This window comes from Scyliorhinus canicula, chromosome 15 (assembly GCF_902713615.1).
Source record: "Scyliorhinus canicula chromosome 15, sScyCan1.1, whole genome shotgun sequence".
In the NCBI taxonomy this organism is placed as follows: Eukaryota; Metazoa; Chordata; class Chondrichthyes; order Carcharhiniformes; family Scyliorhinidae; genus Scyliorhinus; species Scyliorhinus canicula.
In genome coordinates, this window is record NC_052160.1 from 49,740,315 (window position 1) to 49,763,579 (window position 23,265).

General features: G+C 49.0%; 1 long non-coding RNA gene across 1 annotated transcript; it reads left to right on the plus strand.

The window, feature by feature from the left end:
- The first annotated feature begins 769 nt into the window (after window positions 1-769).
- LOC119979079 lies at window positions 770-22,578 on the plus strand. Its single transcript, XR_005463637.1, has 3 exons — window positions 770-819; window positions 20,161-20,236; window positions 22,029-22,578. It is a non-coding gene; the product is annotated as an uncharacterized LOC119979079 (long non-coding RNA).
- The last annotated feature ends 687 nt before the right edge of the window (window positions 22,579-23,265 follow it).

The window sequence follows — 23,265 nt, forward strand, 5'->3', positions numbered from 1 at the left end:
GTCCCTTTAAGAAAGGCTTTTGTCTTATCACATGGCTTTAGTGATGTATTGTGGGGTGGAGCTGGGCTCTGTGAGTTGTATTTTTGGCTTCGCTGTGGACTCAGAATACAGAAATGTTTTGGCTTGTCTCTGTATTTTCATTTTAGTGAGTTATTCCAAGGAAAAAAACAATTGATTATAGCTACCTGTTGTTTTGGTAAAAAGGGATTTTTGGTTTATGGAATCTTGTTTCTGAATTGGAACAGTTAATTGGAGGCAGACTGTTGAATAACACCTGAAGGGAAGGCTCTTGTGTTCACTGTAGTCAAATTCAACATAAAACATTGTAGGTCAGGTGGACTGCATACTATATTTTGGCCCTGGCCCATAACGGCAGATTGACTAGAATGGGCAGTTTGACTGGAATGGGCAGATTTACTGTACAGGGCAGTTTGACTGTACAGGGCAGTTTGACTGGACAGGGGAGTTTGACTGGGGAGGGGCTTTTGACTGGACAGGGCAGTTTGACCGGACATGTGAATTTGACTGGACAGAGGAGTTTGACAGGACAGGGCAGTTTGATTGGACAGGGAGTTTGACTGGACAAAGGAGTTTGATTGGCTAGGGCAGTTTGACTGGACAAAGGAGTTTGACTTGACAGGGCAGTTTGACTGGACAGGGCAGTTTGATTGGACAGGGAGTTTGACTGGACAAAGGAGTTTGACTGGCTAGGGCAGTTTGACTGGACAAAGGAGTTTGACTTGACAGGGCAGTTTGACTGGACAAAGGCGTTTGACTGGAAAGGGCAGTTTGAAGGGACAAAGGAATTTGACTGGAAAGGTCAGTTTGACTGGACAAAGGTGTTTGACTGGAGAGGGCAGTTTGACTGGACAAAGGAGTTTGACTGGACAGGGGAGTTTAACTGGACAGGGCAGTTTGACTGGACGAAGGAGTTTGACTGGACAGGGGAGTTTGACTGGACAGGGGAGTTTGACTGGACAGAGAAGTTTGACTGGACAGAGCAGTTTGACTGGACAGAGCAGTTTGACTGGACAGAGCTGTTTGACTGGACAAAGGAGTTTGACTGGACAGTTTGAGAGAATATGGAAATTTGACTGGACAGGGCAGTTTGACAGGATGGGGCAGTTTGACAGGACAGAGCAGTTTGACTGGACAGACCTGTTTGACTGGACAAAGGAGTTTGACTGGACAGTTTGAGAGAATATGGAAATTTGACTGGATAGGGCAGTTTGACTGGACTGGGCAGTTTGACAGGACTGGGCAGTTTGACAAGACTGGGCAGTTTGACTGGGCAGGGCAGTTTGACTGGACTGGGCAGTTTGACAGGACAGGGCAGTTTGACTGGACAGGGAGGTTTTTTAAAAATAAATTTAGAGTACCCAATTATTTTTTTCTCCAATTAAGTGGCAATTTAGCGTGGCCAATCCAACTAACCAACACATCTTTGGGTTTTGAGGGTGAAACCCACGCAGACATGGGGAGAATGTGCAAACTCAACATGGGCAGTGACCCAGGGCCGGGAGTCAAACCCGGGTCCCCAGCGCTGCAGTCCCAGTGCTAACCACTGCGCCACATGCCGCCCTCGGTCATGTCAGTTTGACTAGACAAGGGAGTTTGACTGGACGGGGCAGATTGTCTGGACTGGGGTGATTAATTGGACATGGGAATTTGAGTGGGCAGAGCAGTTTGACTGAACAAGCGAGTTTGACTAGACAGGGCAGTTTGACTGGACCGGGCAGTTTGATTGGGCAGGGCAGTTGGACTGGAGAGGGCAGTTTGCCTGGGGAGAGCAGTTTGACTGGATGGGCAGTTTTATAGCTCTGCGCAGTTTGAATGGACAAGGCAGTTGGACCGGACAAGGGAATTTGACTGGACAGTGGAGTTTGATTGGACAGGACAATTTGACTGCACAGAGAAGTTTGACAGTACAGGGGAATATGGCTAGACAGTGGAGTTCAATAATAATAATCTTTTATTGTCACAAGTAGGCTTACAATAGCATTGCAATGAAGTTACTGTGAAAAGCCCCGAGTCGCCACACTCCGGGGCCTGTTTGGGTACACAGAGGGAGAATTCAGAATGTCCAGTTCACCTAACAAAACATCTTTTGGGACTTGTGGGAGGAAACCGGAGCACCCAGAGGAAACCCACGCAGACACGGGGAGAACGTGCAAACTCTGCACAGACAGTAACCCAAGCAGGGAATCGAACTCAGGACCCTTGCGTGTGAAGCTACTGTGCTACCCTGCTGCCCCGATTTGATTTGTTGGTGCATAGAACATAGAACATACATAGATACGTAGATGATAGGAGCAGGAGGAGGCCTTTTGCCCTTCGAGCCTGCTTCACCATTCATCACGATCATGACTGATCATCCAACTCAATAGCCTCATTCTGCTTTCTCCCCATACCCTTTGATCCCATTCTCCCAAAGTGCTATATCCAGCCGCCTCTTGAATATATTCAAAGTCTTAGCATCAACTACTTCCTGTGGTAATGAATTCTACAGGCCCACCACTCTGTGTGAAGAAGTGTTTCCTTATCTCTGTCCGAAATGGTTTACTCTGAATCCTCAGACTGTGACCCCTGGTTCTGGACACACCTACCATTGGTAACATCTTCCCTGCATCTACCCTGTCTAGTCCTGTTAGAATTTAATAAGTCTCTATGAGATTCCCCCTCATTCTTCTGAACTCCAGCGAGAACAATCCCAACCTAGTCAATCTCTCCTCATATGACACTCCCGCCATCCCTTGAATCAGTTGGGTAAAACTTCACTGCACTCCCTTGAGAACAAGAATATCCTTCCTCAGAGAAGGTGACCAAAACTGCACACAATACTCCAAGTGTGGCCTCACCAAGGCACTGTACAATTGCAGCAACACATCCCTGCTTCTATACTCAAAACCTCTCGCAATGAAGGCCAAGTTGGCCAACATACCACTAGCCTTCTTTAGCGCCTGCTGCACCTGCATGCTTACCTTCAGCGAATGGTGCACAAGGACACCCAGGTCCCGCTGCACACTCCCCTCTCCCAATTTACAACCATTCAGGTAGTAATCTGCCTCCCTGTTTTTGCTTAAAAAATGAATAAACTCACACTTATCCAAATTATACTGCATCTGCCATTGGTTTGCCCACTCGCCCAACCTGTCCAGATCTTAAGACCATAAGACCATAAGACATAGGAGTGGAAGTAAGGCCATTCGGCCCATCGAGTCCACTCCACCATTCAATCATGGTTGATTTCAACTCCATTTACCCGCTCTCTCCCCATAGCCCTTAATTCCTCGAGAAATCAAGAATTTATCAATTTCTGTCTTAAAGACACTCAATGTCCCGACCTCCACCCCCCTCTGTGGCAATGAATTCCACAGACCTACCACTCTCTGGCTGAAGAAATTTCTCCTAATCTCTGATCTAAAGTGACTCCCTTTTATTCTAAGGCTGTGCCCCCGCGTCCTAGTCTCCCCTGCTAATGGAAACAACTTCCCTACGTCCATCCTATCCAAGCCATTCATTATCTTGTACGTTTCTATTAGATCTCCCCTCAACCTCCTAAACTCCAATGAATATAATCCCACGATCCTCAGACATTCATCGTATGTTAGGCCTACCATTCCTGGGATCATCCGTGTGAATCTCCGCTGGACCCGCTCCAGTGCCAGTATGTCCTTCCTGAGGTATGGGGCCCAAAATTGCTCACAGTATTCTAAATGGGGCCTAACTAGTGCTTTATAAAGCCTCAGAAGTACATCCCTGCTTTTATATTCCAAGCCTCTTGAGATAAATGACAACATTACATTTGCTTTCTTAATTACGGACTCAACCTGCAAGTTTACCTTTAGAGAATCCTGGACTAGGACTCCCAAGTCCCTTTGCACTTTAGCATTATGAATTTTGTCACCGTTTAGAAAATAGTCCATGCCTCTATTCTTTTTTCCAAAGTGCAAGACCTCGCACTTGCCCACGTTGAATTTCATCAGCCACTTCTTGGACCATTCTCCTAAACTGTCTAAATCTTTCTGCAGCCTCCCCACCTCCTCAATACTACCTGCCCCTCCACCTATCTTTGTATCATCGGCAAACCTGGCCAGAATGCCCCCAGTCCCGTCATCTAGATCGTTAATATATAAAGAGAACAGTTGTGGCCCCAACACTGAACCCTGCGGGACACCACTTGTCACCGGTTGCCATTCCGAAAAAGAACCTTTTATCCCAACTCTCTGCCTTCTGTCTGACAGCCAATCATCAATCCATGTTAGTACCTTGCCTCGAATACCATGGGCCCTTATTTTACTCAGCAGTCTCCCGTGAGGCACCTTGTCAAAGGCCTTTTGGAAGTCAAGATAGATAACATCCATTGGCTCTCCTTGGTCTAACCTATTTGTTATCTCTTCAAAGAACTCTAACAGGTTTGTCAGGCACGACCTCCCCTTACTAAATCCATGCTGACTTGTCCTAATCCGACCCTGCACTTCCAAGAATTTAGAAATCTCATCCTTAACGATGGATTCTAGAATTTTGCCAACAACCGAGGTTAGGCTAATTGGCCTATAATTTTCCATCTTTTTTCTTGTTCCCTTCTTGAACAGGGGGGTTACAACAGCGATTTTCCAATCCTCTGGGACTTTCCCTGATTCCAGTGACTTTTGAAAGATCATAACTAACGCCTCCACTATTTCTTCAGCTATCTCCTTTAGAACTCTAGGATGTAGCCCATCTGGGCCCGGAGATTTATCAATTTTCAGACCTTTTAGTTTCTCTAGCACCTTCTCCTTTGTGATGGCAACCATATTCAACTCTGCCCCCTGACTTTCCTGAATTGTTGGGATATTACTCATGTCTTCTACTGTGAAGACTGACGCAAAGTACTTATTAAGTTCCTCAGCTATTTCCTTGTCTCCCATCACTAGATTACCAGCGTCATTTTGGAGCGGCCCAATGTCTACTTTTGCCTCCCGTTTGTTTTTAATGTATTTAAAGAAACTTTTACTATCATTCCTAATGTTACTGGCTAGCCTACCTTCATATTTGATCCTCTCCTTCCTTATTTCTCTCTTTGTTATCCTCTGTTTGTTTTTGTAGCCTTCCCAATCTTCTGACTTCCCACTACTCTTTGCCACATTATAGGCTCTCTCTTTTGCCTTGATGCATTCCCTGACTTCCTTTGTCAGCCATGGCTGCCTAATCCTCCCTCTGATAACCTTTCTTTTCTTTGGGATGAACCTCTGCACTGTGTCCTCAATTACTCCCAGAAACTCCTGCCATTGCTGTTCTACTGTCTTTCCCACTAGGCTCTGCTTCTAGTCGATTTTCGTCAGTTCCTCCCTCATGCGCCTGTAATTACCTTTATTTAACTGTAAAACCTTTACATCTGATTCTACCTTCTTTCTTTCAAATTGCAGACTGAATTCTACCATATTATGATCACTGCTTCCTAAGTGTTCCCTTACTTTAAGGTCTTTTATCAATTCTGGCTCATTACATAACACTAAGTCTAGAATAGCCTGTTCCCTCGTGGGCTCCATCACAAGCTGTTCCAAAAAGCCATCCTGTAAACATTCAATGAATTCCCTTTCTTTGGGTCCACTGGCAACATTATTTACCCAGTCCACCTGCATATTGAAGTCCCCCATGATCACTGTGACCTTGCCTTTCTGACATGCCCTTTCTATTTCGTGGTGCATTTTGTGCCCCTGGTCCTGACCACTGTCAGGAGGCCTGTACATAACTCCCATTATGGTTTTTTTGCCTTTGTGGTTCCTCAACTCTACCCACACAGACTCCACATCGTCTGACCCTATGTCGTTTAGTGCTATTGATTTAATTTCATTTCTAATTAACAAGGCAACCCCGCCCCCTCTACCCACCTCTCTGTCTTTTTGATAGGTTGTAAATCCCTGGATGTTTAACTGCCAGTCCTGAACCCCCTGCAACCACGTCTCTGTGATGCCTACCACATCATACCTACCAGTCACAATCTGGGCCACAAGCTCATCTACCTTGTTCCGTACACTGCGGGCATTTAAATATAGCACCTTTAATTCCCTATTGACTGTCCCTTTTTGTTTTCTTAGTGTGGTGGACCTTGGTTTACTGAGCCTTTCCATACACTGTGTCATATTTTGTGAGATGGGGACTATCGTAACCTCTCCTGAGCTCTGTCTTTTCATGATTTTTTGTAATCCTAAGCAGCTACGCTTCCCACTGATTCCTTCACCTCTTGGTTCCCTGACTTTCCCTTCCCCCCCAATCTCTAGTTTAAAGTCCTATTGACCACCCTATTTACTCTTTTCGCCAGAACACTGGTCCCAGCTCGGTTCAGGTGGAGACCATCCCAACGGTATAGGTCCCCTCTGTCCCAAAACTGATGCCAGTGTCCCATGAAAAGGAACCCCTCTTTCCCACACCACTCTTTCAGCCACGTGTTAACTTCCCTTATTCTTGCCTTCCTATGCCAATTTGCACGTGGCTCGGGCAGTAATCCGGAGATTATGACCCTTGAGGACCTGTTTTTTAATTTGAATCCTAACTCTTTATAATCTCTAAACAGGTCCTCTTTCCTAGACTTGCCTAAGTTGTTGGTACCGACATGGACCACAACAACTGGATCCTCCCCCTCCCTCTCCAATATCCTTTCAAGCCGGTCAGAGATGTCCCGCACCCTAGCACCGGGCAGGCAACATACCATGCGGGACCCTCGATCCTGCTCACAAAGGATACTATCTATCCCTCTGATAATAGAATCCCCTACAACTACAACTTGCCTATTTACTTCCTCCCCTTGAATGGCCTGCTGAACCATGGTGCCTTGGTCAGCTGACTCATCCTTCCTGCAGCCCTGTTCGCCATCCACACAGGGAGCAAGTGCCTCGTACCTGTTGGACAGGGTCAAGGGCTGAGGCTCCTGAGTTCCTGACTGCTGGTTCCCTTTACCTGCCTGACTTGCAGTCACACCCTGCTGTCCCTGGCCACTGGCAGGATTTAAACTATTTACTCTGACAGGTGTGACTGCCTCCTGAAACAAAGTGTCCAGGTAAGCCTCCCCCTCCCGGATGTGCCTCAGTGTGTGAAGCTCAGACTCCAGCTCATCAACTCTGAGCCGGAGTTCTTCGAGCAGCCAACACTTACTGCAGATGTGGTCGCTGCAGCTCGCAATGGGATCTGCCAGCTCCCACATCAAGCAGCTTAAGCACATCACCTGACCAGCCATCTCTAATTAATTAATTTGTTTAATTTAAGTTTACGAGTTTTAAATTTGGGGCAGATTGGTTATCAACCAATCAGATCACAGCTTCCCTCTGACGTCACTTTTGAAAAAAAAAAAAGTGGAAAACAGGAAGTTACCGTTAGGTCTGTATACTCACCCAGAGACTGTTCCTCCTCCTCTGAACGGCTCCCGAAACTAGGCCTCGATCCCCGGGTTAAAGTGAGTTTTTATACTCACCCAGAGATTGCTCCTCCTCCTCTGAACGGCTCCCGAAACTAGGCCTCAATCCCTGGGTTAAAGCTGTCACTCGAGAACAGCCCCTTCACAAACCACCTTCAACTTACGCTGACCGCACTGCACGTATGCAAATAGCCCCGGAACAGCCAATCAGAAGCTCTGCTCTGCTGCCCTCTGCTAGATGCTTAACTTCCGTCGAACTCCTCGTGTCACTGATGCAGGTGCACCTTCAACTTACGCTGACCGCACTGCACGTATGCAAATGTCCCCGGAACAGCCAATCAGAAGCTCTGCTCTGCTGCCCTCTTGCTGTAGGATCCATGCATCCTTGTCACAATTCACCCTCCCACCCAATTTGGTATCATCTGCAAACTTTGAGATGTTACATTTGTTCCCTCATCCAAATCATTAATATATATTGTGAATAGCTGGGGTCCCAGCACCGATCCCTGTGGTACCCCACTGGTTACTGCCTGCCAATTTGAAAAGGACCCATTAATCCCTACTCTTTGTTTCCTCTCTGCCAACCAGTTTTCTATCCACCTCAATACATTTCCCCCAATTCCATGCGCTTTAGTTTTGCACAATAATCTCTTATGCGGGACTTTCTCAAACGCCTTCTGAAAGTCCAAATATACCACATCGACTGGCTCCCCCTTGTCGAATGTACTGGTTACCTCTTCAAACACATACAGTGCAGAAGGAGACCATTCGGCCCATCGAGTCTGCACCGACCCACTTAAGCCCTCACTTCCTACCATATTTCCCGTAACCCAATAACCCCTCCTAACCTTTTTTGGACACTAAGGGCAATTTATCATGGCCAATCCACCTAACCTGCACATCCTTGGACTGTGGGAGGAAACCGGAGCACCCGAAGGAAACCCACGCAGACACGGGGAGAACTTGCAGAATCCACTTTTTAAAGAAAGTTGAAAGGGAGAAACCAGGAAATTACTAAAGCATAGAGCAGAGTACTTTCTAAATTGAAAGTGGTTGAGTGCATTGAATGTCCAAAGAAACTTGGGGGTTCAGGTGCATAGGTCCTTAAAATGCCAGGAACAAGTGCAGAAAATAATCAAAAAGGCTAATGGAATGCTAGCCTTTATATCTAGAGGATTGGAATATAAAGACACAGGGGTTATGCTGCGGCTTTACAAAACCCTGGTTATACTCCACTTAGAGTACTGTGTGCAGTTCTGGACACCACACCTTAGGAAGAATATTTTGGCCTTGCAGGGAGTGCAACATAGCTTTACAAAAATTATACCTGGATTACAGCATTGAGTTATGAGGAGAGATTACTTAAATTGGACCTGTTTTCGTTATAATTTAGAAGGTTAAGGGATGATCTGATTGAAGTATTCAAAATATTAACAGTGAAAGACAGACTAGATAAAGATCAACTATTCCCACTGGCTGGAGATTCTAAAACTAGGGGGCATAGTCTTAAAATTAGGTCTTAACCATTCAGGAGAGATGTCAGGAAGAACTTCTTCACTCAATGGGTGGTTCAGGTTTGGAACTCTCTCCCACAAACAGCAGTTGAAGCTAGATCAGTTGTTAATTTTGAATCTGAGATAGATAGATTTTGGTTAAACAAAGATATTTAAGTAAATGGGCGAAAGGCAGGTATGTGGGGCGGGATTAATTGACAAATTTGCCCGACGCCGGCGCTAAGAACAGCGTGAATGGCTCCGGCGGAGGAGCAGACATATCTTGGGAGTGTTCTGGGGCTGGAGGAGATAACAGGGATAGGGAAGGGTGAGGCCATGGAGGGAAAAGAAAGGTGAGAATTAAATAATGAATGGGTGGGATTCTCTGCTGGCCGATGCCGAAATCATGGTAGGCGCCGGTTTGTTGCTGAATCGTGATGCTCCGTGTCCCTGAAAATGGCATCAATACGACGCACGCTGCGCAGAGCTGAAACACCGTTTGCATATCATTAGGGGGCCCACCCGCGATTCTCCGCCTCCGATGGGCCGAGTTCCCGACAGCGCTGTCCACGTGTGCTCTCACAAATTGTGAACCTGGCATGGTGGCTGCTGAGAGAGAGAGAGAGGGAGTACGGACAGTGTCCAGCACCGTCATACTTCGCCGCCAGCCATGCCGCTGGCCGGGGGGGCTTCTCCCAGGGCCAGGGGGAGAAATGGGGGGTGGCCAGGAGGTGGTCTGTGGGATCGGGGTGGACGGGTACGCAGTACCATTACAGCCCGCTTTAAACCTGGTGCCCTGGGTCATATAGGTGCGGTGCCCTCTGGCCCCAGTTGACCCATTAGTTGTATGGGTGCTCCAGTACAATCTGCCCCATCCCCCATCAGTGTGTGTGTAGGGGGGGTATTTTTTAAACGCAGCTACAGCTTGTCAGCCCTGTGAGTGTCCGTCACGGACCCGGCGATTCCTGTGCCGTTTTCCGTGGGTTTCAATGGTGTTCCACGCAGCACCGGTGATAGGCCCTCACTGGTAGCAGGTGTGGCACTGATTTTTCTGACCTGAAAGTCCACAAATTCTCCGTTGGCGTCAGCACTTCGACTCAGAAACGGAGAATCCGGCCCATATGTGTTGCTGAGATCGGCGCGCATCGAGGTGATCAGTGTATGAGGTGGTAGAAAGCAAGTTAATTGATGGGAGCAAACGGATACATATTCTTCCCCGCCTCCCCCCCTTACACATCCATCTCACCTCCCTCTCCCCTCATTACCTCTCCCCCCCCCTCCCCCTCACCCCATCCCCATCGTCTTGCCAATCATTTCTCCTCTTTTTGCAATGCAATTTAAATTTATTCACAGCACTTACGGCGCCCAGAAGAGCAGAAAATAAGATCAATTGTATGAGGGGAGATAGAAAGCATATTCAACCTTAGCACAAATGCAAATAGAGAAAAATAGGCCTCTTTCTATTTTCGATATTTTCTCCCCTCCACACAAAAAAACATCTGTTGTAAAGGCAACCTGTTAGCTCCATTCAGGTCATCTTTCACAGTGTGGTAATTCCTTTAATAATAAACAGTCATCTCGGCATGCAGATAAACAGAGCAGACAGTTTCAATATTTTAACATGTGATAACATTTCGAGGATGCAGGGGGCAATTTCCATCTTACTGCAGGCTTTTTTTAAAACTCGAAGCAGATTGATTTTTATGACACTCATTCTTTCCACGTTCTGACAAAGTGGAGGAAAGATACAATTCCTTGCAGTGATAGCAGTGAATCATGTCTCCTGCTCTTTGTAATAAAGTATTTTTGTGTGTGTGTGTGACTGAGCGTGATTGGAGCTGATGCCTGTGACAGTATGTTACTAACCGAGCGGTGATTTTACCTTCTCCTCACTTCATGTTGTAAGGGGGAAGGACACTCGTTTCCGCAATGATTCAGGAGCTGTAACAGCGCTCACTGCAAACAAGATAGTTCAGCTTCAGTCTCATTACTGAGTCCCTTTCTCTTGTGGGTTCGAGATACACTTTCACTCATTTAAATCCTGTTACTGCGGGGTTTCAGCGAAATGTTTTTTAAAAATCTGCCCCGTTCCTCTGTTTCTTTTTTGGTCAGTGGCTTATGTGAGTCCGCTCTTTTATCTCTTTTTGTTTCGGGGTCGTGACAGGGCAGGGCGGGGGGTGGAGGGAGGATTGTGGGGTTGGAAATGGGGGGGGGGGGGGGGGGGGTGGAGGATTGTGGGGTTGCAAATGAGGGGGTGGGGGGTGGAGGATTGTGGGGTTGGAAATGGGGGGTGGGTGGAGGACTGTGGGGTTGGAAGGGGGGGTGGAGGATTGTGGGGTTGGAAATGGGGGGGGTGGAGGATTGTGGGGTTGGAAATGGGGGGTGGGGTGGAGGATTGTGGGGTTGGAAATGGGGGGGGTGGAGGATTGTGGGGTTGGAAATGGGGGGTGGGTGGAGGACTGTGGGGTTGGAAGGGGGTGGAGGATTGTGGGGTTGGAAGGAGGGAGGGAGGATTGTGGGGTTGGAAGGGGGAGGGAGGATTGTGGGGTTGGAAGGAGGGAGGGAGGATTGTGGGGTTGGAAGGAGGGAGGGAGGATTGTGGGGTTGGAAATGGGGGGAGGGAGGATTGTGGGGTTGGAAATGGGGGGAGGGAGGATTGTGGGGTTGGAAGGGGGAGGGAGGATTGTGGGGTTGGAAGGGGGGGAGGGAGGATTGTGGGGTTGGAAGGGGGGGAGGGAGGATTGTGGGGTTGGAAGGGGGAGGGAGGATTGTGGGGTTGGAAGGGGGGAGGGAGGATTGTGGGGTTGGAAGGGGGGAGGGAGGATTGTGGGGTTGGAAGGGGGGAGGGAGGATTGTGGGGTTGGAAGGGGGGGAGGGAGGATTGTGGAGTTGGAAGGGGGAGGGAGGAATGTGGGGTTGGAAGGGGGAGGGAGGATTGTGGGGTTGGAAGGGGGGAGGGAGGATTGTGGGGTTGGAAGGGGGGAGGGAGGAATGTGGGGTTGGAAGGGGGAAGGGAGGATTGTGGGGTTGGAAGGGGGAGGGGGGATTGTGGGGTTGGAAATGGGGGTGGGGGGTGGAGGATTGTGGGGTTGGAAGGGGGAGGGGGGGTTGGAAGGGGGAGGGAGGGTTGGAAGGGGGGAGGGAGGGTTGGAAGGGGGGGAGGGAGGGTTGGAAGGGGGGAGGGAGGGTTGGAAGGGGGGAGGGAGGGTTGGAAGGGGAGGGAGGATTGTGGGGTTGGAAGGGGGGAGGGAGGATTGTGGGATTGGAAGTGGGGTGGAAGGAGGATTGTGGGATTGGAAGTGGGGGGGGATTGTGTGGTTGGAAGTGGGGGGGGGTGGATGATTAAGGGGTTGGAAGTGTGGGGGGTTGGAGGGAGGATTGCGGGGTTGGAAGTGGGGGGAGGGCGGGAGGATTGTGGGGTTGGAAGTGGGGTGGGAGGGAGGGAGGGAGGATTGTGGAGTTGGAAGTGGGGTGGAAGGAGGATTGTGGGATTGGAAGTGGGGGGGGATTGTGTGGTTGGAAGTGGGGAGGGGTGGAGGATTAAGGGGTTGGAAGTGTGGGGGGTTGGAGGGAGGATTGTGGGGTTGGAAGTGGGGTGGGAGGGAGGGAGGGAGGATTGTGGAGTTGGAAGTGGGGGATGGAGGATTGTGGGGTTGGAAGGAGGGAGGGAGGATTGTGGGGTTGGAAGGGGGGGAGGGAGGATTGTGGGGTTGGAAGGGGAGGGAGGATTGTGGGGTTGGAAGGGGGGAGGGAGGATTGTGGGGTTGGAAGGGGGGAGGGAGGATTGTGGGGTTGGAAGGGGGGAGGGAGGATTGTGGGGTTGGAAGGGGGGAGGGAGGATTGTGGGGTTGGAAGGGGGGAGGGAGGATTGTGGGGTTGGAAGGGGGGAGGGAGGATTGTGGGGTTGGAAGGGGGAGGGAGGATTGTGGAGTTGGAAGGGGGGAGGGAGGAATGTGGGGTTGGAAGGGGGAGGGAGGATTGTGGGGTTGGAAGGGGGGAGGGAGGATTGTGGGGTTGGAAGGGGGGAGGGAGGAATGTGGGGTTGGAAGGGGGAAGGGAGGATTGTGGGGTTGGAAGGGGGAGGGGGATTGTGGGGTTGGAAATGGGGGTGGGGGGTGGAGGATTGTGGGGTTGGAAGGGGGAGGGAGGGTTGGAAGGGGGGAGGGAGGGTTGGAAGGGGGGAGGGAGGATTGTGCGGTTGGAAGGGGGGAGGGAGGATTGTGGGATTGGAAGTGGGGTGGAAGGAGGATTGTGGGATTGGAAGTGGGGGGGGGGGATTGTGTGGTTGGAAGTGGGGGGGGTGGATGATTAAGGGGTTGGAAGTGTGGGGGGTTGGAGGGAGGATTGCGGGGTTGGAAGTGGGGGGAGGGCGGGAGGATTGTGGGGTTGGAAGTGGGGTGGGAGGGAGGGAGGGAGGATTGTGGAGTTGGAAGTGGGGTGGAAGGAGGATTGTGGGATTGGAAGTGGGGGGGGATTGTGTGGTTGGAAGTGGGGAGGGGTGGAGGATTAAGGGGTTGGAAGTGTGGGGGGTTGGAGGGAGGATTGTGGGGTTGGAAGTGGGGTGGGAGGGAGGGAGGGAGGGAGGGAGGATTGTGGAGTTGGAAGTGGGGGATGGAGGGAGGATTCTGGGGTTAGAAGTGTGGAGGGTGAAATTGGTCTTCACCCACTGGCTTCATGGAGATGTAGATGAGGTATGGTGTATAGGTGTATAAAATAAAGTAGTCCCAGATGACCTTTGTCTGCTTTCCCCTTTGAAGAGGAGAGCTGACCGGTGGTGACAACCTGAGGGTCATCATACCTCAGGCGAGGGGCAAGGTTGAGAAGGTGGGGCCTTTGTGGATCACCTCAGCCAGTATGGGAATTGATGCCATGCTGTTGACATCATTCTGCATCATGAACCAGCCGTCCAACCAACTGAGCTAAACCCGCAGAGCAGACTGCTGATTTGCATAAGTTGTGGTAAACGTCCTTCTTGTGTGATTCATGCGACTTAGTTTTAGTGAGGACACAGGGAGTCCACACCGAGTAAAGAATTTAGTTTTATTTACAATGCGATATATACACAGCCCGTTAGATCCCTACAGGGTTCCTCTTCTCTGGTTGGTGCCTTACTGCTGACCTTTTATACAGAGGTTAATAGAGATCCCCCGCCTCTAGTGGGGGAACCTATACTCCGCAATGACCACGGAGAAGTCAATCATTCCCACCCGTAGGTCCCATGAGGGATATTACGTGAGTGAAAAGTAGTTTCACGCCCACCCTTTCAGCTTCCCTCCCCACACCGAGTTTGCCCCCTGTTCCACTCCAGGGAGGTGCAGACTTTCATTGCAGTTACAGAGGAGATGCCAACGTGTACTGGAGATTTCATTATGTGACCTACATGTGACCTCACTCAGTCACACAACTATTTTTTTCTGCTCTGTGTTATTTCAACTAGTAAATTAAATTGTTCAAAGATATCAAACTGAAAAAAAAACATTTTAAAATGCCACATGACTTTTCTCCGAGACGCTACTTAAATTAGTCTATAATTCCTGGTGTTCCTCTGTGTTCCAAAGGTCTTTGTTTCTCTCTGCACAGACGCCGCTGGACCTGCAGAGTTTATCCAGCCTTTTCTGTTTTTAGTTGTGACCAGTCAAGCAATCTTCTTTCTGCATCTACAATTTGTCATAATGACTAAATTAAACTACTCGTGGAAATAATTTTAAAAGGTGCCCGCACTTTGGCTGGATTTTTCCCGCCATTGACGCTGGTGGGATCCTCTCATCCTGCCGATAGCGGACCCCCACGATGGGTTTCACAACTGGGGTGTATTGAACAGGTAACCCCATTGACAATGGTGGGACCAGGAAATTCTGCGGTTGGCCAATGGCAGGCCTCCTCATCCGGTGGTTTGCACGGAAAACTCCGCCCTTTGTTTTAAAGGTGTCTATGATTTTTTCCCGATGATTGCTCGATATTCTGTGTCTGGAGGTTCCTAAAGGGTTGGCAAAACTAAGGGCGTTCCAAAATGGTTAAAGTCATTGCCAGTGAAGCTCTGTGGGTGTTGCCCTGATCGTCCGCTGTAATCTGTTGTTTTCATGGACTTTCTATTGTAGTTATGGGACAAGTAGATTGTCCTGATTTGTGCCTTCGACCCCAGCTGGAGTGCTGCATTCAATTCTGGTCAATGCCCTCAGGAAAGAGTCACTGGCCTTGGGTAGCACAGATTCACCAGAATGATATTAGGGTCAATTGTGAGGTCAGATTACCTAAATGTGGGTTCTATTCCCTTTAGTTTAGAAGATTGAGAGATTGAGGGGCAATTTAATGGAGGTGTCATTCATTGAATTGGTTATTTGGATTGATAAAGAGGACAACTATTTCCCTTTACAAAAGGAAAATACTGTGGATACTGTAAATCTGAACTAAAAACAAAAAAATGCTGGAAATACTCAACAGGTCTCGGCAGCATCTGTGGTGAATGAAACAGAGTTAATGGGTGGGATTTTACAGCCCCTCCCACAGCAGGATCTTCCAGTCCTGCTGAAGGAGACCCCCCCCCCCCCCCCCCCCCCAAACTCCCACAGTAGGTTCCCCACCAGTGGGACAAGACGAGTCACACAAAACACCATAGACATCGATGGGCCTGGAATATCTCACCAGCAACCAATAGCGGACCACCTCCGCCGCCAGATAATATGCCATGGGTGGATGGGGGCAGGGGCAAAACTCCCGCCCAACGTTTCAGGTTGATGACGTTTCATCAGAACTATTAACTATTTCTTCTTGTTGGGAGAAATCCAAGAGGGGGATTTTCCAGACAGTGGGATCTTCCGGTCCTGTCGACATCAACCACCGCCCCCCCAACTCCCCATGGCAGGTTTCCCGGCGGTGCAGCTGGCGAACAACGCAAATGGTCGTTGACTTCAATGGGACTGGGAAATCCACTGCGGGGGGGACAGAAATCTTTAAGTCAAGCTGTTCAGGAGGGAGTTAAGCAAACTCTTTCACATGAAGGGTAGGAGAAATCTGAGTTTTCATTACTAAATGCTGTGTGTGTGTGGCGGGTCAATTGAAGCTTGCAAGACTGTGCTTGATAGATTTTTGTCTGGTGAGGGTATTGGAGGCAGATGGATGGGTGGAGCCCAATGGCAAGTCTCGATTCACTGACACATTCTTATTTTCAGTGCACATCACTAAACTGCCACCCGAACTGAGGATGGTCTAGCAAGACCAAGGCAAAGCAGCTGGTGATAGAGGTGCGGGGGGGGGGGGGGGGCGGGGGGGGTTGCAGATCCAGGGGACCATCCTGAGCATCAGAGGGAACCTTTTTAAAGGTGTGCTGCATATAGGAAGGAGAAGGTTTTAGTCCAATGTTTCCACCCCCGAAACAATCAAACACGACTCCTCAAGAGGAAGTTGCTTCTGATTTGTTTGTGGGAAAAGGGTCATGGCCACAGCTCCACCTCTGCTACTGACCAACAGTGTAGCGTAGGAGAGGCTGTGACCTTATTCTTCTTGACGCTCTGAGGAGAACTAAAAGCATGAAAAAAAACCAAGCTCCCAAATACGATCCAGATACAAACTTTCTTTTTTTGGTCTTGCATTAATTTATTAAAATATTGTCCGCATAATACTGTATTAAGGATAATCTCATATCGGGCCTTGTATGAAACAAGATTAATTTCATTCTTTTTAATGAGAATTTTACTTTTAATGCCATGCAACCTCAATGGGAAAAAATTAAAAGTGATAAAAAAAATTGAAAGATTCTCATATCTTGATAATTAAAAGTGAATATCACGGTCTGGATGAAATGATCAGGCAGGGTCGGATTGGGCCCACAGGCCTTATATTGCGCAGTGCTGCTCTCCACAGAGCCCGTGCTCCAGTTAATGATTCCAGCAGCAAAACTTAACCCTGAGCTAAGCTGCCCCAAATCAAATTAATAGGAGCTCCAACTTAACACAGAGCTACGGGTGGAACCTCCAACCTCGGACCATTCCCTGGGGCATGAAATCTTCAGTCGTGAGCCATTTATCTGAAGTCTCGCCTTGTGCTCAAAACCAGAATGTGCCTGTAAGTGGCCGACATTCCATCTTTAACTTTGGCTACAGAGGGAGATTCTAAGGAGCATCGATGTATTGTTCTCTCCAATGATTTACCTTTCTACCTTGCGCCCCATTTTCTTCTGCACTCTTTTTCTAAAACCTCTCTTGTTTAATTTTTCCTCTTTGTCGTCTGTAATCTGTATTTTTCTTTCTCTTTTCACATTCCACAGTCTTGGGAGCTCAGCTTTTACTTTGCATAGATGCACCATCTCCTTTATTCTCTTCCTGTTTCTCCAAGAATCTGTTGTTCTGGTATTTTTTTTTCATGTTTTTATTAAGGCATTTATAATTTTAACAATTTCCAAGAAAAAAAACCAAAGTGAACAACACACACCCAACCAACAACCAAACGCAGCCAACATGGCTTACATACACAATTCCCCACTCCCAATTTCCCACTAACCATTTCCCACTTTATCTAACCCCCTTTCTTCTTAATCTCCCGCTTTTGGGGGCTTTGAGTCCCTCCATGCCAATAAGATCCGTCTCCGGGCTACCAGGGAGGCAAAGGCCAAAATATCAGCCTCTCTCACCCCTCGGACTCCCGGGTCTTCCGACACACCAAAAATCGCCACCTCTGGACTCGGGACACCCGTACTTTCAATACCATTGACATGACATCGGCAAATTCCTGCCAAAATCCCCTGAGCCTCGGACAGGCCCGAAACATATGGGCATGATTCGCGGCCCCTCCCGCACATCACCCACATCTATCCTCCACCCTTTCAAAGAATCTGCTCATCCGGGCCACAATTGGTCTGGTAGTTTAATCAACCCCTTCAGTGTTTCAATAAGAGTCCCCACATCAAGCACCAACTTTTTCCTTGGCGCCATCCCACTTCTCATCCCCCTCATTGAAAAGTCATTAAATCCATGCTACACTGCCAGCCCTTCCTGCTGAAGAGAAATTGAAAGCCTATAATTAACAGTAAGAAGTCTTACAACACCAGGTTAAAGTCCAACAGGTTTGTTTCAAACACGACACACAACACATGTATAAGTAACATCATTGGTTCCTAAACCGTTCCTCTCCTGATCTTCTTTTCCTCTTGAGCATCCATTTCTCTCAGCCACGGCTAGCTCTCTCCTCAGCGATTACCAACCTTTATCTCTGTGTCTTGTAAGTGGCTTTAATTTCTTTTGATCTCTCTCATTACACTTCCTATTGTCTCGTGTTATTATCCCTTCTGCCATTTAATTATCTTCTGTTCTCCACCAGAAGCACTTCAAGATGTGCATTTTACTCTTTCTCTAAGCCCTCTTCCTTTTTACGTCTTGTCACTGGCCATGGCTTGACAGGTCGCACCCTCCTGTCTGTGTTCGAAAGGTCAGAGGTTCAAGCCCCACTGCGGAGGCTTGAGCACAAAATCCAGGCCGCCTCTCCTATTGCAGCCCTGAGGGAATGCCGCACTGTCAGAGATGTCTTTCGGAAGATTGAGGGGGGGGGAGAGCCCCAGATAATTGGGGGGGTGAACCCCAGGTAATGGGGGAGGGGGAGGGGGAGGGCCGGTCCCAGGTAATGGGGGGGGGGGGGGAAGAGCCGCAGGTAATTAGGGCGGGGAGAGCCCCAGATAATTGGGGGGGAAATTCCCAGGTAATTGTGGGGGGGGGGGGGGAGAGAGCCCCAGGTAATTGGGGGGGGGAGAGCCCCAGATAATTGGGGGGGGAGCCCCAGATAATGGGGGGGGGGGGGGAGAGAGCCCCAGATAATTGGGGGGGGGGGGGTGGGGAGAGAGTCCCAGATAATTGGGGCGGGGGAAGAGTCCCAGATAATTGGGGGGGGAGAGCCCCAGATAATTGGGGGGGGCGAGAGCCCCAGTTAATTGGGGGGGGGGGGAGAGCCCCAGATAATTCAGGGGGAGAGCCCCAGATAATTGGTGGGGGGGGTGAGAGCCCCAGATAATTGGTGGGGGGGGGGGTGAGAGCCCCAGATAATTGGGGGGGGGGGTGGGGCGAGAGCCCCAGATAATTTGTGGGGGAGTGAGAGCCCCAGATAATTGGGGGGGGGGTGGGGGGGGTAGCCCCAGGTAATTGGGTGGGGGGGTAGCCCCAGATAATGGGGGGGCCCCAGGTAATTGTGCCATTTGGGGGGAAAGCACGAGAAACCTTTGTGGTGGTGAGGGAGGTGTGTGGGGAGTTTAAGGTCAGTTCTGATTGGGGGGCCCTTTAAAGATGGTGGCCCGATATCCGTGGAGCCAGCCTCACCTGCTCCAGCAGGACCCGCCCTGTCAGACCAACGGTGTAAACCTGATTTTTTTTTTGTCAGTGTCAGAAAATCAGTGCATCAGGAGAGAAACCCAACGATTACCTGTCACAGCCAGACAGCCTGGCAAATTGTGAGAAAATGTTGCCCAATGATTCGGGTCCAGATGGCCAGAACACTACATGTCTGTCAGTCAGGAATCACCCAACTCAGCAATTCCTGACTCGATTGCTCTTGGCAAGTTGGGCACCATGAGAATGGGCTTGTTGGGTGGCTTGGAGTGGGGCAGTTGGCAATGGGAGGTCTCGTGATGGAGCCTTCAGAGATACAGGGCTCGATTTAACCAAATGGGAACAGAGTCGCATAGTGAGCGCACCAAGAAACAACCCGCTATCTAACACCCATCAGGTTAGATATGCCTCTGATAGCCTCAGCAGGGAACGCGCACCGAGGCCGCACTCAGCCCCGTTTTCTGCACTGAGGAGCTCCGTGCGCCGGAGTTATGCTCATTGCGGGTATGAGCAGGCCTCAGTTGAGTTTGAAGCCTGATCTTTCCTGTTGGACACTGTCTGTTTCGGAGTACCTCCTCAGAGTGTTGCTTTGCTGGATGGTGAAGAAATGACAAAAAAAGACCACAAATAAACAGGAAAGGGAAAATAAAATTGTACATAATTTTTAAAATATTTGTACAAGGTATGAACTTGACAAGACATAATAAGCTAATCAGCTAAGTAGCTACTTTCCATTAGAGTCTGTGTAAACAGGATGATAAACTCAGGTTGAAGAAAAGATACTGGCAATAAAATTAAATATGTTCTGTGCGCATTTTAAAACCCCAACAAAAGCAGACTGAAGTATTTTAAACACAATTACATCTGTACTGAAATTGATATTTGGAAAGTCCAAATACAGACCTGTTTATTTGGAAGTAGGAGCTGTTGTAATATATCTGAATGCTCATTGATTATTTTTTTTTAGTTTTCACCACTACGTGTCTCCTAATGGAATTGTGGGCAAAAGTTAACTTTCAAATGGTTGGCATTGATTGAAAGAGGTGTGTAAATTCTCATATAAATCCTTTTGAATCAATTAGACTGTACTGGTGCAGGCAAGTCAATGGAATCTGACTGTTGAGGGTATGTTGGGGGTGCTGCGTCTGGGGAAATAATAGGCGACAGGCATTCCGTCGATCACCCCCTGGACTATGGGCATCTCGGTGATGAAGGGGAACCCCGTTGCCCGGGCATCCTGGTGGACTCGATCTGCATTGAATTTGATGTTTTGTGCCAACCGGACATATATGGCCTCAGTTACAGCATGGATGCATCTGTGCACCGAGGTCAGTGAGATCTCAGACGGGTCCCTACTTGGCACCTGGAAGGAGCCCATGGCATGTAAAGATTCAGGGCGACCATCACCTTGATGGTCACTGGAAACAGGTGTCCTCCAGCATACCTGTGGTGCCAGGTATGCTATGATCTGGCAGATATGCAGTATGGTCCCCATGCTCATTCGAAGTCTTCAACACCATGCCTGGTCCGACAGGTCCTCAAATGACAAGCACTGCTGGTACACACGAGGCCTGATGCGTTGCCTCCTTCCCACCTTCTCCTCGGCTGGCTGGCTCCCTGTCCTCACCAGCTGCCTCCTGTTCCTCTTGGGCAGGCTCCGCTGCTGCTCCCGCTCGTACAGCCTCAGTGCATCCCATTGCTGCGGTGACCAGGATGAAGCCCACATTCCTGGTTGGATTCCGATAGCCATTGTCTGCAGGGGGTAAAAGTCAGGCATGTTAGCATGGTGCAGGGCGGCATGTGGCACAGTGGTTAACACTGGGATTGCAGCGCTGAGGACCCGGGTTCGAATCACGGACCTGGGTCACTGTCTGTGGAGTTTGCACATTCTCCCCATGTCAGAGTGGCTTGAGGGTGGGATAGAGGGAAAGGTAGATATATGGGAAGAGAAGAGGGAGAGATAGAGGGAGAGGTAGATGTAGGTGAAGAGGAGAGGGAAAGATAGAGGGAGAGGCACATGTAGGGGAAGAGGAGAGGGAGAGATAGAGGGAGAGGCACACGTAGGAGAAGAGGAGAGGAAGAGATAGATGAAGGGGAAGAGTAGAGGGAGCAATAGAGGGAGAGGTAGATGTAGGGGAAGAGGAGAGGGAGAGGTAGATGTAGGGGAAGAGGAGAGGGAGAGATAGAGGGAGAGGTGGATATAGGGGAAGAGGCGAGGGAGAGGTAGAGGTAGAGGAGAGAGAGGCAGTAGGGAGAAGGAAAGGGAGAAACAGAGGGTGCGATAAAGAGAGATGGTGGTACAGAGGGAGGGGTAGATCAGAGGGAGGGGAGAGTTAGATATTGAGGGAGGGGGTGAGATAGAGGGAGAGGGAAGGGAAGATAGACGGAGAGGGTGGAATAGATGGAAGTGGAGAGGGAGAGGTGGATCAGAGGGAGGGGGAAAGTTAGATGTAGAGGGAGAGGTAGATAGAGGGGAGGGTGGGATAGAGGGAGGGAGAGAGGGAGAGGTGGATCAGAGTGATGGGGAGAGGTAGATGTAGAGGGAGAGGGTGGGATAGAGGGAGAGAGTGTAATAGAGGGAGAGGATGGAATAGAGAGGGAGGGAGAGGGAGAGGTAGATCAGAGGGATGCGGAGAGGTAGATGTAGAGGGAGAGAGTCTGATAAAGGGAAAGTTAGAGGGAGAAGTGAAGGGTGAATTAGAGAATGTGTGTAATTGTTTATGGGTTGGATGTCAGTATGTTCAAGAATTGCTTTATGAATGTGGTGTTAATGAAAAAAATCAAAGTGTAGAATAAAAATGAAAACTCTCAGAATGTTCCCTTATCTTTTTTCAGATCAGATAACATTGGAAAAAGCCTTCAATCTGAGAGCCTCAGCAATTACTGGATTCATGTATAATCAGCAACTTTCCTTCCTTTTTTATTTCCAATTTCTCCTGCTTTCACCCTTCCTTTCCTGATGATGCCGCTGTCACGTGCTGTGTTACAGCCTCCCCCTCCAGGAGAGCAGACATTGAGTGCTGCTGGACTATTCGACTGGGGTCTGCATCGCAGCAGAACCCCAATTCCGCCCTGGCCTGCCACACAGCCCCCTTTGCCCGTGAAACACATTCACACCTTTCCGACAAGGCTGACATTTTTCTTTTGCCTTCCTCTCTCCCTCCCTCATACAGCAATGCACTAAGGTCAACTGTCGCACTCCCCATTCACCCCGTCACCACACATCCCCCTCCTCCCTCACCATGCTCTCACTGCTGCCTCGGCTGAGATCTGTTAAGTCAGCACAGTCCAGGGATATAACCTGGAATTTCTTTTCGACAATCCAGGATGTGTTGCCAAGTCTAGAGCCTGATCCACTCAATGTGAAGTCTGGGTGTGTGAACGATGTTGCAGATTCTGAATTAAACGGAAGGGAGCCTTTGATATATTCCTTTCTCTTTCATTACCAATCAGCCAGAATGTGCCTCGGAACTCCATATATTGGGCATATTAGCGTTGCTGTATCGGAGTGCTAAGTGTTATTGTAAGTAATTCGTTGTGTCTGATAGCCGGCGCATGTTTAGAGGATATCTGGAGTGTGTGACTGACTCTCAGAAGGAAAATGTTAATGGATTCAGACTCAACATCTTCCAAGCTATTAGAGACTTGTACCATCTCATCATGCTGTGTTATAGGAAATGGAGAGCATTTACTGTGTCCAGATAATCTTATACAGTGATGGCAGTGTTTTCACTAGCTCTGTCTGTCTGCTGACTTTGTTATTTAAAAAGCAGGCAAAAAAATATATATAAGCAGGCAGGTTGGTGCTGAAAGACTTAAAGCCTAAGGACAGGAAAAGTTAGAGATATTTATTTGACAGGGTCAAAGTTGCCGCTTTCTTTTCCCTTCCCCAGGTCCCCTAGGTGTTAGACTGTGAGACATTTAATCGAGGGAGTAGCGATTTCATATCTATAAGAAAAATCAAATAATGCAAGATGATTTACTCCCCCTAGCAACCAGGGAGCTTACCCTTAGCAACCAGCACTGCCTCGGGCAGTGGTGTAATCAGCTTGAAAATATTTCAATTATTGTG